This window comes from Urocitellus parryii, chromosome 3, assembly GCF_045843805.1.
Source record: "Urocitellus parryii isolate mUroPar1 chromosome 3, mUroPar1.hap1, whole genome shotgun sequence".
In the NCBI taxonomy this organism is placed as follows: domain Eukaryota; kingdom Metazoa; phylum Chordata; class Mammalia; order Rodentia; family Sciuridae; genus Urocitellus; species Urocitellus parryii.
The window spans coordinates 85332854-85348696 of record NC_135533.1 but is presented as its reverse complement, the minus strand read 5'-3'; positions in this window follow the sequence as shown (position 1 = coordinate 85348696).

The following is a 15843-nucleotide window of genomic DNA, read 5'->3' as shown; positions in this document are numbered from 1 at the left end:
CTTATCTGGTGCCAGACTTCTAGGCCTCTGCTTTTACATGCACATTTGTCTCTAAGAATCCTGCTTATTCAGCATAATAAATGATTTTTTTTTTGTTCTTTTTGACACTAATTCTAGATCCTCATCTCGCGTCCTCATCTCTTTCCCTGGTTAATAATCTATTCAGATACATTTCTCCAGCTCTGACATCTCAGCCCACAGATGTGTTCTTGCTTTCCAGCAAGAAGGCAACAAAAGCTATGGCTGGATCCACTGCCCACATGATCCCACACACCTGCTAGGCAACCAGAAACAGAAAAGCCTTTGTGATGGATCTCTGTCTGGCCCTGGGGCTGACATCCCATTTCAGTAATCGTTTTCATAATATACTTATAACTAGGGCCATGGCCTTTCATGTCCTTCTACATTCGCACAAATAGATGCTAGAAATGAAACAGAATACAACTTGAAAAATGCATCTTGACTCACAAAATAAACTGCCCTAAACCATAATGTGTCACATACACTATGATCAAATCGACTTAACCCTACTCCCTAATAACCCTAAATTACCTTCTCTAACTCCTCCCTTGTGAGAGGTCATCATGGTTGTGCTCTGCCCTGCTCAATATGCATTATAAACCCAGATTTGGAATTGCCCCACCCTTGCTGCACGGCCATCATGGACAGAACCAGGTGTAGACCATCAAGCTGGCCAGGGTCACCATGGTTCTGGGGAGGATACAAAGACAATGTATGTAGGTGCATGTGGAATTTCTGAACAACACAAGCTGCTCCTCATCTGAAACATGAAAGGCCCTGTGCTGAAGGGAGATGTGCTCACCCTACTGCAGTCAGAATAAGAGATTCGAGGATGTGTTGAATTTGCTGAGTCCTGGATGTCAGGGTGGACAATTTGAGCAGTAAGAATGACCTGTGACTATTAAATGACCTGCATTTGTATCATGTATAAAAATAAAAATAAATTAAAACCCAGGTTTGGGTAGACAATAGATTCTTCTGGTGAGCTTTCATTGAGGAGTTTAATAATTCTTTTCCCTTTATGTCCATTTTCTTCTTGCTTTCTCATCATTCCCTGACTCTTGCTTTAAGAATCCATTTAAATATCACGAATCTTCCCTTATTCCTTCCACACCTCCATCCTCAACACGTTAATACCCCATCCTCTTCTCCTGGAACACTTGAGCCAGGTTCCCTTTAACTCTCCTCTTATTATAGTTTCATTCTTTTATTTATGTCTGCTCACTCCCTCCATATTTCCTTAAAAACATAATCACTTTTAAGGATTTTTGTATGTCCAGTGTTCACGTTGGTCCTGGGCACAGAGTAGGCACTATATATGTGGCACTATATATGTGTTACTTGAGCTCAGGTTATTATTCATTAACAAAATAGCAAGCAGAGCCTTAAGGGATGCATGTGATTAATTATTCTTTCTCAGCCCCATCATATATGTATGTAGGAACCTCATGTAGAACCAATATCCATGATGGCTATTCCTATGTTGTGAGAGGAGTCTATGTGACTAAGTACTGGGTGGCCAAGGTCACAAGTGGTAATAGGATTATATGGCAAATATTGCTGGCAATTCTATTTTGCAAAGAGGAAAATCAATCCCATTAAGCATTTTCATTTTTAAAGAAATATTTTAGTTATTAAAATAATACACGAATTTAGCTTCTTGCAAATAAAGTCCTTTTGGCATACTGACTCCATCCAGATCCCATCACTACTTTTCCAAAGGTCTACATTGTTTTCACTTTACTGTGCATCATTCAAAATGATTTCTAAGCATTTACATATGTAGGAAAAATATAGTGCTGTTTTGTATATATATACTGAATGTAAATTTAGTTATCAGTAGGTATCCTTAGACCTTCATCATTATGAGGTTTTGCATTTGAGAGACCAATAACAAAGGTTGTATCAAAGATGTTAGTTGTCACTTAACCTGAACATGTGTATATTTTACATGTAGTACTTAAATACTTATTATAAATATATATTATGTTAACCCAATCTCTTCAAAGATTATGAATGATTCTTAATATATCTCAGAGGAGTGTTGAAAGATTAAACAGATAATTTGCAAAACTATTTTCTTTAGAAAGCAAAAGCTAAAAATAAAGCAGTAAGCTTTAAGTGGTCAAAACCACATCAATTTACAAAAGCCAAAATATTGTCACCTTATATTCAAAAGGCCTATATGCAGTAGTCCCCTTTTATTTGTAATTCTGCTTCATGTCTCTGTTACAGTTACATGGTCTGAAATTATTAAATAGAAAATTCTAGAAAGTAAATAATTCATCACTTTTGAATTGCTCATAATTCTAGGTAGTGTGATGAAATCTCCTGCTATACTGGAGTGTGAACAGTCTTTCTGTCTATCATGTCTACACTCTTCATGCTACCTACCCATTGGTCACTCAGTAGCCATTATGGTTATTGGTCAACTGTCATGGGCATTGTGGTGCCGGTGCTCAAATAGCAGTTATTTTACTTAATAATAGTTCCAGAGCAAAAATAAGTGATTCTGACAATATCAGCCAAAGAGAAACCATAAAGTATCTCATTTCCATGAACATGTGAAAGTAACTGAAAGTCCTTTGACAAAGAGACCACATCCACAGTATAGTATACATATGGTTTGATACCTTACATGATTCATCATCCACGGGGCATCTTGGATAAAGGGAAGCTACTGTATAGTAAAAGTTCTAATTCAGGGCTGGGGATGTGGCTCAAGCGGTATCGCGCTCGCCTGGCATGCGTGCGGCCCGGGTTCGATCCTCAGCACCACATACAAACAAAGATGTTGTGTCTGCCGAAAACTAAAAAATAAATATTAAAAATATTCTCTCTCTCTCACTCTCTCTTAAAAAAAATACGTTATGGGGCTGGGGTTGTAGCACAGTGGTAGAGCACTTGCCTAGCATGTGTGAGGCCCTGGGTTTGATCTTCAGCACCACATAAAAATAAATAAATAAAAATAAAGGTATTGTGTCCAACTGCAACTAAAAAATAAATATTAAAAAAAAAAGTTCTAATTCAACACCAGAGAAATCATAAATATGGATATCATTTATTTATCAATTACCTACATAAAATTCTAGTTAGCCCATGTAAATGGGTCATCATCCCTTATAGAATTTTTTTTATTTTATAAGAGGAAAATCACATTCATGTGCAATAATTTGCTATTAGTGCCAAGCTGAAGTTTTTCCAACCAAACACCTAGAATGCGCTATTAAAATATATGATGAAAAATATCAAGGAATGATGAACTGATTCATTCACAGTTCGAAAATAGTAAGTTTTTGTGGTTACAGACTGTATTTGCTAATAAATTGTGTTTTAAAAGCTACAATAGGCTTCTTAGAAATGCAACTAATATGCACATTAATAAGCATTCCAGGAAATCAGTAGCTCAATATAGAAAAGTAATAGAAATAAAACACATAGTCAACATAATACTTTATTTATATAGTTCCCACCTTATGTATGAAGGCACCCTCTGTCATAGACGTGACTGGTATAGGCAATGCACAAGTATGCCCAATAACAGTTAATGACTTGTCCACTTAACCATCCTAACAAAGGCTCATTGTAACCCTTCTTTGTGGTCATCATCCTGTGATCTTTTTAGATGCAGTGATGCATTGGTGACATACCTTAAAGAGGGTCATTTTTATCATGGGGGAAATAGGGCTAGAGGAGGCTAGTGAAATTGAGTTTTCTGTCTGAATGTTTTAGTCAGGATTCTTAAAAAAAAAAACAAACCCAAAACCAATTGGGTGTGTATGTGTGTGTGTGTGTGTGTGTGTGTGTGTGTGTACACATATAAGGGGGAGAGAAAGGGGAGTTATTTTATTTTTCTAATATTTCTTTTAGTCTTTTAGTGAACTTTTTTTAAAAAAAAAATTTATATGCAGTGCTGAAAATCAAACCCAGTACTTCACACATGCCAAGCAAGCATTCTACCATTGAGCTACAACCCCAGCCCTAGATAGTTATTTTAAATAATTGGCTCAAGCAATTACAGAGACTGGCAAATACAAAATCGGCAGTTCAAACCCAAAGGTAATCAAGCTGAAGACCCAGAAAGGAGCCAACATTGCAGTTCAAGTGTAAGGGCCATCTGCTTCCAGAATTCCTCGGGGGAGGTTAATTTTTGTTCTAGTCAGACCTTCAACTCATTGAGTGAGGCCCATCCGTGTCATGAAGGGGAATCTGCTTTACTCAAAGTTCACCAGTTAAAATGTTAACTGTGTCAAAAAACTTCCTCAAAGGTATACCTGGAATAATTTTGGCCAAATAGCTAGGTACCATGACCCAGGCAAATTGACACCTAAAATCAACTATCATAGAGAACTATGGCAGAAGAGGCTCTGGAGCTTCCTAGAAGAAAAGAAGAGCATCTGCTGATGCTGAGAACCAGCAGCCCTCTGAAGGTGATCCTAAATCCATGAAAGCAGATTAGTTCCTGTTTTCACTAAGCAAACTGCTGTTTCTGAGAAACTCTTCCATATCCTGTATCTTCTTTTTTTTATAATCACAACTCATCAGATAAATCATAAAATAGCTTCCACGGATTATCTCATGTAACCTTTATGGAAACCTTGCCAAGCACATTTTATTTTCTCCATTTATTCAAGGAAGAGAGAGAGAGAGAGAGAGAGAGAGAGAGAGAGAGAGAGAGAGAGAGAGAGAAAGCACCTTGCCCAAGGCTAGTTAGTAGCAGAAGTAGTATGAAATCTAGGTTTCGGACTTCAAATTTCATGCTTTCACTCCCTAGAGCAACAACCTATTACTTCTTATTGCTTCTATGTTCATTACCACGGAGAGTTGCCTATGCAACATCCATTTTCACCTTCCTCCTCAGTAGCAACAGAATCACCCTTTAATTTAGGTTGCAGTACGCCCAGCTGAAAGACTACAATTTTCGAGTCAAGTCAATGAGTCTGGTCAGTGATATAAACAGAAGTTGTTGGATGGTCCCATGTGCCCTTCGACCCTCACTTCTGCTTCCTGTCTGCAATATGGACATGATGACTTGATCATATAAATGAGCAGTCTGATCTTAAGTGTAGTCATGGGACAGTCTGTAAGAAAACAGACATAGGCCTACTTAGTTTTTATTTCATAACCTTTTTATTTGGAAATAATTTTAGATTTACAGAAAAGTTGCCAAGTCAATACAGAGAGTTCCCAAACCTTGAAAGCATATATTAATTGAAAGAATCAGTCACAGAAGTTCGCATATGTGTGTTAGTCAACTTTTCATTACTGTGACAAAATACCTGTCATATATATATATATATATATATATATATATATATATATATATATATGTTTTTTTAAGGGAGGGAGGGTTTATTTTATTTTGTGGTTTCAGAGATTGTAGTTTATGATTGATTGGCCCTGTTGCCTTTGTGCCTATGGCAAGGCAGTATCTCATGGTAGGAGCACATGGAGAAGGAGCTGCTCACCTCTTGTTGCTGGGAAGCAAAGGAGCAAGATAAAACAATTGCATGGCTCCAAGTCCATTGAGTTCTCCTAAAAAAATCATTTATTATTCCCCTAAAACTCCCTATTCTGCCTTCCCTTATTGAAAAAGTGTGGATATGTTTTTGAATTATGTTGGCCTCATGGGTACTCACAGTTCTGTGATTTCTTGCCACTTTTGCACATTAGAACTTTTGTATACCTTTTATTATTGGGGGGGGGCGTGATGAGGTTCCAATATCCCCATTCAAGAGCACATCCCCAATGATATAATTTCCATTTTTCTAGCTAAGAATAGATGCAAAAAAAAATTCCTTTTGCTAATGTTCCTGAGATTACCTCAAACTCCAGGTTTAAATATGCGTGTGTGTTGCTAGGGAGTGAACCCCCGGCCTTGCATATGCTAAGCAAATATTCTACCACCCTACCCTAAATACTTATATTTTTGTTTCTTATAGTTTGTGATTATATGAGAATGAATTTGACAAACAAAATATTGAAATCAACTTTTTCTTTTTTAATTTTTTTTTTTTTTTGGCGTGTGTGTGGTACTTGGCATAGAACCCATGTGAAGCAAGGACTCTATCACTGAGCTACATCCCCAGTCCTTCTTTTAAAATTCTTTTTTTGTCTCTAAATGGTTATGAGACTCATTTTTTCATATTTTATAGTCTACAAATTTTTTTAAATACACCTTTTCAAATACAAAAGACATTTTTTTTTTGTCTACAGGTATATAGCCTTATGTTTATAGAAGTATCAAGGGAAAAATTGCATTAGTGTTGTTGGGGTGAGTGAATTTTGTCATGGACAAACAATTTTTGTTCTGCACAGATTATAATATCTAAATCTCAACAAATTGCATGTATTCTTTGATTGAGAACCACTCTTTAATAGCACCAAAGAAACTGGATTGATACCAATTGATACTATAAATTGTCACAGTAAGAACAGGAGTCATCACAGAGGTGATCTGCTGGTGTGGGGACCCTATTGATTAAAGGGTACATATTAGTTAAGATGCATTTGGATACTAGTAAAAAAAAAAATCAAATGACAAGCACTTTTAAAGATAACTTATTTTTATCACACAACAGAAGTTTAGAAGGCTCTGAGTTGGCTTTTCGGCAATTTCTTGTGCTTTATTTACCCTTATTGTCACAAAATGGGCTCCTGGAATCTGGGCATCGTATCTGCATACATTCACATTAAAAACAGAAATGTGGGGTGGGAAGAAACTTGTCTTTCTTTTCTTCTTTACCAGAATTTCCTGGAAGATTTCCCCTTACATTTCCCCAGAAATAGGGTCACAAGGGAGACAGCTGGAAATGGAAGTAGGTGGCATTTTCTGCCTCTACTGTGGAATATACATAGCGCAGCCAGCAAGGAAGGGGGTGACTAGATGGGGGCATGACCTTGGGAAGCCATCTAGTGGTGTCTGTCACAGGGGCTTTATAGCTATGGTCATTGCATGTGCCTGGCACATTTCCTATGTCCAATGAGCCCAAATATGAAGAGCACAAATACCACATGGGATTCAAGGAAGAGGAGTGGATAGAAAGCACCTGGCTGGTATAGAATGGCAGTCTGATGAATCCATAGCCTGCAAGAGTCGGAAAAGTTGTCAGCTATCTCTAATCCACAGAGCTATTCAAGTCAGCAGGACAAAAGTGCAAAGTTAATCAGCTGAATGTTGAATACTAAATACTACTGAGAGTTCCCTCAACAATTGTCAGGAGATCTTTCTCACACTCTGAAACCTCATGTGTTGTGAAAGTGGTTTTGGTGGGTTAGGATTTTCCCCCTTAATGGATTGACTGGAAGTTTACTTCATATTTGTTTGTTCATAATTGTTATTCAAGAGTTCTCCTGCATTGTCCTAGGATCAGGGTTATTAGGTAGTTAGGAATTCATCAGAAACCAATGGGCAACTTGGCTTATTGAAGATAATATGAGCTCTCATTTGCATATTTATGAGGACACCACTCCCTCCTCCTTTGGAATCCACACCGTGATACCATGCCAGATTTTGGTTTCATTCATTAGAATTTCACTTTCCCACCAGACTCTCAAGAGCTGTTCTCAGTATTTCCCTTAGAACAAAAGTTAATACATAGCAAAGCAAGAGGGGGGTTGGCTAGTCATTGTATATTGTAAAGTGTAGACAAACATCTTTTGTTGTTGTTTTAAATAAAAACACGATAATGTACATCTTAACCAAATTTAAAGGGTGGGCATTTGAATATTTTTAATTAGAAGGGCTAGTGCATAGTGCCACATTTAGTCAAACCTAGAGTTCCCATTTTGGGCTTAAATCATAAATGTGGGCATTATTGCCTTTTACAATACACCATTGATAAAACACCAACTTTAAAGCCAATTAAAGGTTGGCAATCTTCCTGCTATTGGCAAAGTAACACTTGTTAACAGTTCCCCTTGTGACACGTTTCAGCATAATCACTGATTTCTGGAAACCTTATTTAGCACTTACGGATATTTTGAAATCTCTAATGAATTTCTTTTTATAGACATTTTTACGTTTTACTCTAATTTTTTAAAGGTGTTCAGGTAGTTTAATTTTATACACTCAGATGGTGCATGTACCCAGATATTTATATGTGAAAGACAAAATGTTAGAGTATGTAGAACTATACTCTATAAATAATAAATAGTTTGCTCCTAATACTCAGGTTTTAATGGCTCCATTTCTGAAATCTAATTGTGCCCAAACTCATTCAGAAAAATCTCACATTTGAATCTGAATATGCAGATACTGTTCTGTTTAATAAATTACAAGTTCTTGTAATTTTAAAACTGGTTAGGAGAAAAACACTGGCTAGAAAATGAGTAAAATTCCTAGCAGTTATTTACTGCAAATAAAAATGTTTTGGAGGCTAGTAAAAGTCTCTTTTTTCCCATATCATATGGAAATAATTTGATAAGCTTGGCAAAGATATAATATAAAAATGTGCTTAAAATATTCAAGTTGTTTGGTCTTCGGTTACTAACACCAGAGAACTAGTTTCTACCAGTTTAAAAAAATAGCTTGATTATATGCTATGCAAAAATGTTAATGCAGGAATGAAAAATAGCTAATTCTCACTTAAGTTTTGTATTCTGGCATGCTTCAAATATCACTGAAGATGAGACTCAATATTAGAAATTAGATAACATTAAATCAAGATTGTAGAAGGTACCCAGATATGCAATGTTAGACAAAGATAATGTTGTGCAATATGATACAGTGTATTCAGATAGTGGCCGTAGATTGATTCCTGTAGATGTGATACTCAAAAAATGAACAACCTTTCAAGAATTTGCTGACATTGTTTTTGCTTTAAATAATTCAGACACATAAAAATCAGCAGCACTGTACATGATCAGAGAATCAGAAGTCACATGATTTAACATATCTTCATCTTTAGCCATGAATTTTTTTTTGGTCCCACACAGTGTTTATGTTGGGACCATAAATATTTAATTGCCTCCTTTAATTTTTTTTTAATTTATTTTTGAGATGGTGGTCTTACTATGTTGCCCAGGCTGGCTCCAAAATGAGTACTGTGACCACAGGTCCATGTGCCTCTGTGTCCACTTCTCCCATTTTCAAAAACAACTGTATTGTTATCATTATGAGTTTACTAAGTACATGTTGTTTAGTTAATAAACAACAAAAAAATTCTCCCTAGGAGAATTATTAGTTTTTTAAGGATAAATTTATAAATATTTAGAGTAAGACACAATTGAAAAGTTTGAAAATGATGTTGACAATGGTGAAAAATCAGAAACAATCCACATAAATAAAAATTAAGGTTTACTCAAATTATATCTTTAGGTTGGTGTGGCAGAGATGTTTAGCTGCCTAACCATACCTATTCAGATTTATTTCTTAGCAACATCCTATTTCATTCAAGATAGCAATGCATTCAGAAAAAACAAAATTCCATCTGTCCATCACAAGTATATGAGTTCTGTCTAAGTTCTGGATAATGAGATGGGAGCAGAGCTGAGCTTCTTCCAGGGAGCTGGATGGAAGACCCTTTTGCTTTTCTCCTTTCCCCTGATGTTGAACTCCAGCAATCAAAAACTTGGACCCTGAAGTGACCTTTAGGATGGAAGCCTCATGTGGAGGATGAAGGAGCTAAAAGTTAAAAGGAGTTCCAAGTCTTTGAAGACTTGGTGGAACATGCCAGTTTCATGGGCATGCAAACTATGCTGTGGCAGGGCTTAGAAGGGCCCCACAGGTGGGTTAATCCTCTATCATTGCTATCTTAAAATTCTTAGTAATGTTATTTTCAAAGCAGTGTTTTGCAAGTGAAATCTGATAACACAATAGAGCGTGTGTGTCAGAGGAGGGATTCCCATGGGCTGGGGCGTAGCTCAGTGGTAGAATGCTCACCTTGCAGGTGCAAGACCCTGGGTTCGATCCTCAGCACCACATAAAAATAAATACATAAAATAAAAGGTACTGTGTCCATCTGCAACTAAAAAAAATATTAAAAAAAAAAAGATTTCCTGCAATCAGTTTGTTTACTTTCCGTGTTTCACCATTTGTATGTAGCCCATTATCTCTGAATTCTGGTGGCCCCACAATGAGTTCAGCAAGATTCAAAGCCAGCATAAAGAGAATGTGCTATGTTTATTATAGATGAATGGAGGTGGTGAAAGCCCTGAGAAGCCATGATTGCAATTAGAAACCATAACTGGCTATGCAGAAAGAAGGCAATAACATTTCTAGAAACACAAACACTTAAGGATTTCTACACTAACATTTCTTACTTAAATTACTTCCCTGTAGTAATCAACTACGTACCCTGAAAATGATGGCATGTTAAAAACAGGAATGGTAGACAACCCACAGTTCCTTTTCATTTTAGTCCTTCCTTATTCATCAGTAAACCATAGGTAGAAGGTGTTGGCAGAAAGTGGACTCAAGAAATGAAATAAACACGGTTGGTTTCATTTTGTGCAATGTTTTCTTGTTCTGAGAAGAATAAAGAACAAGTGCATGTACTTGCTATAAAATATGAATTAGGTGATTTTAGTATTTCCATGTGCACATTAACTGCTCTTATATTTGCATTTGAAACTGGTTTTGCTCTATGTAAAGATGAAGGGTAAAATTCATGCTGATAATTTAGGGTTTTGTTGTTTTTGTTGCTGCTGTTGTTGCTTAGAGCATTAAACAGAAGATTAAAGCACCATGACAAATCAAGAGAGGATCTGAAAAGAAAAGAGGAATGTATATATTTTTAGTTCTTTTCTTTGCTGTACTGGGGATTCAACCCAGGGCCTCATGGCAAGTGCTTTACCACTAAGCTGTACTCCCAGTTCTTTTAGATACTTTTAGTAGGATTTTTTTTTCTACTTTTGAACAAGGGACCTCCTCAGATTTTCAGTTTGTACTGGATGCCATAATTATATAGCCAGATTATATAGATTTCAAGGAGCTACCACACCATCCATGAAGTGCCTGCTTTTGTGTAGAAATCAGTTATTTTGTTTTACCTGAATCTAATTTTGATATATGTAGCTTAGTATTACCACTAAATAGCTGCTAAAGAAAGATATTCAAGTATGGAAAACTTCTGTTAGGTTAAAAAGTGCATTATGAGTACTTTTTTTTTTTTAATACACAAATATAGCTCAGCTGGTAGAGTGCCTGCCTCCCATGCACAAGGCCCTGGGTTCAATCCCCAGCACCACAAAAATAAAGTAAAATATACAAATACATAGACATCAAGAAACAAGTGTACCAAAAATTCATATTGTTTATCTTCAAGGATTGGAATTACCTGAGTTATTTATATAATTGTTTGTTTGTTTTTGGTGCTGGGGATTGAACCAGGGCCTCATACTTGCTAAGTACACACTTACAGTGAGCTTCACTCCCAGCTCTTATTTTGTTTGTGTATGTGTGATTTTCTATATTTTTCAGTCTTCTTGAACTGAATATTTTTCACTTTTATAGGTAGATAATATTTAGAAAATTTATAAATTAATAACGAACCAATATGAAATTTACACTTTTTACAAAAGACTTCTTCAACAACAACTATATTCTTACTTATATTTATTTATTTATTTTTGGTGGTAGAGATAGAATCCAGAGCCTTGTGCACACTAGGCGCTCTACCACTGAGTCTCAGCCCCTGAAATTTATTATTAAATCTAGAAACTATGTAAAACTCAGTCTCAGGTAATTTTTTTTTTACCTGATGCCATGGATTGAACCCAGGGGTGCTTAACCACTGAGCAACATCCCATACTTTTTATGTTTCATTTTGAGACAGAGTCTCACTAAGTTGCTGAGTCTGGCTTTGAATGTACAATCCTCCTGCCTCAGCATCCCGAGCCTCTCAGTCTCAGATAATTTTTTAAAATAGTTTCCTTTATTCAGGGTTTTTCAAATTATAAAAATTATACAGGCTGGTTGTAACAACTCAAACAAAAATTATATAAAGAAAAGAAAACAAATTTTATCTTTTTACCCCTGTAATTTAAAGTAAAAATGTTAAAAGATGAACAGGTATTTTTTCACAAATTATATAATATAATAATTAAGCCTGTATAATTTGCTCATCTCTCTCTCTCTCTCTCTCTCTCTCTCTCTCTCTCTCTCTCTCTCTCTCACACACACACACACACACACACACACACACACTTACACTCACAGAGAGAGAGAGAGAGAGAGAGAGAGAGATTGATTGGGGGTTTGATATTCTATTTTCACTTAACATATCCTGGAACTTCTATAGAGGGCAAAATACATAAATCATCATTTTTTCTTATTTCTCTGGGCATACACAGAGACACATATCATTTCACATTATATTTTACCTATTTCATTTTAGAACGTCAGTCAGGTGCGTAAACTTTCTCCCAGGCCATCCGTGTACTTCCTTGTAAAATCACTTTCAGTAAGAATTCCCAGTTCTTGATATCTAATCAGTTTTCTCATCCTCACCAGCACTCAGGTCATATCTGATCACCCTGATCTGTCTTTAAAAGACTCCTGTGACGTCAATTTACTGAGAATCTTCCTTAGCACAGATGCATTCTCTTAGTAATTTTCCATCTTCTGACCCCCCACCTTGCTGCTAGGCTATAAATTCTCACTTGCCTGTAAAGTCTCTGGAGTTGAATCTAATCTCTCTGTCCCAGTGCAAAATATCTGGGACACTGTCCCTATATCTATCTTGTCAGTCTCAAAAGTCTTTCATACCATGCTTTACCGGGTATTATAGAATAATCTTGTCTTTAACACTTTAAAATAGTCACTCATTAAGCATTCTGCTATGCTGTGGAGGACAGAGGGTGATTTGTGTGAGTGAGATGTTGAGCCTGGGTGAACTCATTCCATTCTGATCAGAGTACATCAAGGTGATGCTTTGAATTTGTATTTCCAGAGGAGATATAGCCCTCACTGATGTTTTCTCCTTTCTTCCACTTCCTTATACCATATTTCTTCTTGTATCATACTAAAGGGTCTCTCATTCCACTGGTTTGCAATTTCCTTGTCCTCAAATCATCCTCTTTCCCTCAAGGGAAACTAAATTTGGTGCCTTGGAGAAGTAAGCCAGTGTGCAATTTAATGTTTACCAGTTGAAAATCTGAAGGTTGGGGAAGCAGGAAGTCTTCCATATTATATTCTGAGGAATTATGGCAATCTTTGGGAGCCTTTATTAGGCTGCAAAAGTTACAAAGTAGAGCTGTAGGTGTAGTTCAGTGGTAGAGCATTGCTTAGCATGTATGCAATCTTGGTTCAATTCTCAGCACCCTCCCAAAAAAAGTTACCAAGTAAACCACATTGATATTATAAATTATGGTCATTTCTACATGATGTTGAAAACATATTTGTAAGGCATTTGTCTCAGAATAGAATCAGTCTGGGGCTTTTAGTAGGCAAAATTTCAATGAATTTGTCAATGACCCCAATGTCTTTATTAGAAAGAGACAGTTGATGAGAAGGTTTCTGTCCATTCTCCAAAACATGTGTGTGAGTTAAATTGCAGTTAACTATTTCATACATTATGAGATAATGAAGTTACTGTATCAGCAAATTTTGTTTTTGTTTTATCACCTTAAGTAAATGTTATGAGTCATTAAGTCGTTTCTTTTCAGTAACAAGTCCGCCATTGTGTCATCTATTTACAATGCATAATAACTGAATTTCACATATCTATGGCTTTATTGTCATTAACTTTTACTCACTGTGTATTAACTGTGCTCTGAAATGTCTGCTGATGAGACTAGAAAACATTCCTACCCCACAGAGAACATGTAATTATCCTTTAGGGATTCTTAAAAAAAATTGATAGAGTTTTATTCCCTGAATGAATCAACAGAACATCTTTATAGGAAATAATTGCAAAGTATAAATTAAACTGCCATAACATTGAAAATATCATGGAAACTAGAAGATAGGAGAAACACCTCAAGGCCTATACATTTTCTAACGCTTGATGTTTGTACTGATAGGTAAAGTTGGGGCCAACTGATTATTTTAAGGACTTTGCGGGTCAAAAATGAAAATTAAACACAAAAATCTAAATGAAAAAGTATATATCAATAAATTACTATTTCTCCTCAAATCAAGGGCATCCCAGTCTAGATGTGATAATTAAAGAGAGCCTTGTCCTTAGGGCCTGGCCAGGAGTGAGCATGTGTAATAGCAAGTTTGTCCCCAGCATATGCACAGCTCCAACAGCTGCCTTTGCCCTTAGTAGTCACCTCTCCTTCTCCCTCCCTCCAGCTCTCAGGGGTCTCCCTGTCCTTGGCTAAATTTTGCTCTCAGCTGGCAGTTAATTAATGGGTAAGAGTGTACTGTTTGTGGAGAAAATTGTACAGCTAAGTATTTACAACGTCTTTATATGTTTCAACATTTTTCAGTTATTAGAAACAGGGAGGAAAATTCTGGTAGTAGAAAAACCAGTTGGCTCTGGGTCAGTAAACCTGTCTAGCAATTTAATATAATCGAACCTTAATAATTAATTTTGTATTGTATTATGTTAAATGACCCTAAGGTATCTAAGCAGCAGAGGTAGAAAAGGGAATGTAAAACTTGGCAGTACTTTTGCTATTTTTTTTTCTTTTTTTGTAGAGTGGAAACGGTCAGGGTATCTGCCAGAAATTGGAAAAATGGCTATTTTCTTCTTCTTTGATATTTAGTAGAAGGGGGAAAACCACCACCAAGAGACCTGTAATTAGAAAATTTTGTTCCTGTGGGGGGTTCGAATATAGGCTTAATAGGCTTAAATATTGGGAAAATAGAGTTTAAGCTCCAGTCACTTCCCACCTACAGCATAAACAAACTGGCTAAAAGGTGGTAGACTGGAAGCTTCAGTATGTCCTCCTGCCAAACTTGGTATTTAATGGAGAGAAACCCACATTTGATTAGACTCAAGAGTAAAAAATTAAGTAAACATAAGAAAAATGTTAACTTTAAGTTAAGTATGCAGGGAGTGATATTCTTTTATATCCTTCTCTTTTCATAGTTAATTATAGCTGTAAGTTTTAGTTATATTTTCTTAATAAAGAGTTTAAATTGCTTAAGGTGGTTTCCTGATTGTTTAGACCAAAGGTCATCGAAATTCTTCACATATGTAAACCCACAAGAATTGTGAAAAACATGGAGTTCTTTGGACATTTTACATGTACACCTAAACATATCTTAAGTTTAAATTATGGCAAAGAATGTATTTCACAGTATATTAGCATTTTAATCCATATTCTTTGCATAAAATAACAGTGCTATAAGTTTAGCTTACTCAGTTTACAGAACAATTTTCATTCTATAAATACATTACTGGACCCTGGCCCTATGGTGCACACCTGTAATCCCAATGACTTGGGAGGCTCTCAGGGGATTCTCTTGGAGAATCCCAAGTTCAAGGCCAGCCTCAGCAACTTAGCGAGACCCTGTCCCAAAATTAAAAATTAAAAAAAGCCGGGGGGAGCTAGCTTTGTGAAAAAGTGCCCCAGGTTCAAGCCCCAGTGCCAATAAAGAAATAACTAAAACTGGAGAAAAACCAACCTACATTGTCCAACCTATCAGCTAAATTGGACTTATTGCCCGTCATTTTAAATATTCAACAAATGGGATGAAATCCTTGTGAATCCCAATTCCCCAAGAGAGAAACAGAAGAGAGGTAGAGAGAAGGGAGGGAGATTTGCCAAGAATTTATCTGGATAAAGGAAGGTTTTGGTTTTTATTCAGGCTTTCTTTGCTCTGTTTTGGGGGAAGAACAGGAAGAAGTCCTGAGGGCAGGGGCAATACATTTTTAACTATCTCCTTGTAAGTTGTTCCTGAAATTTTTATGTCTCAGAGCAATGAAC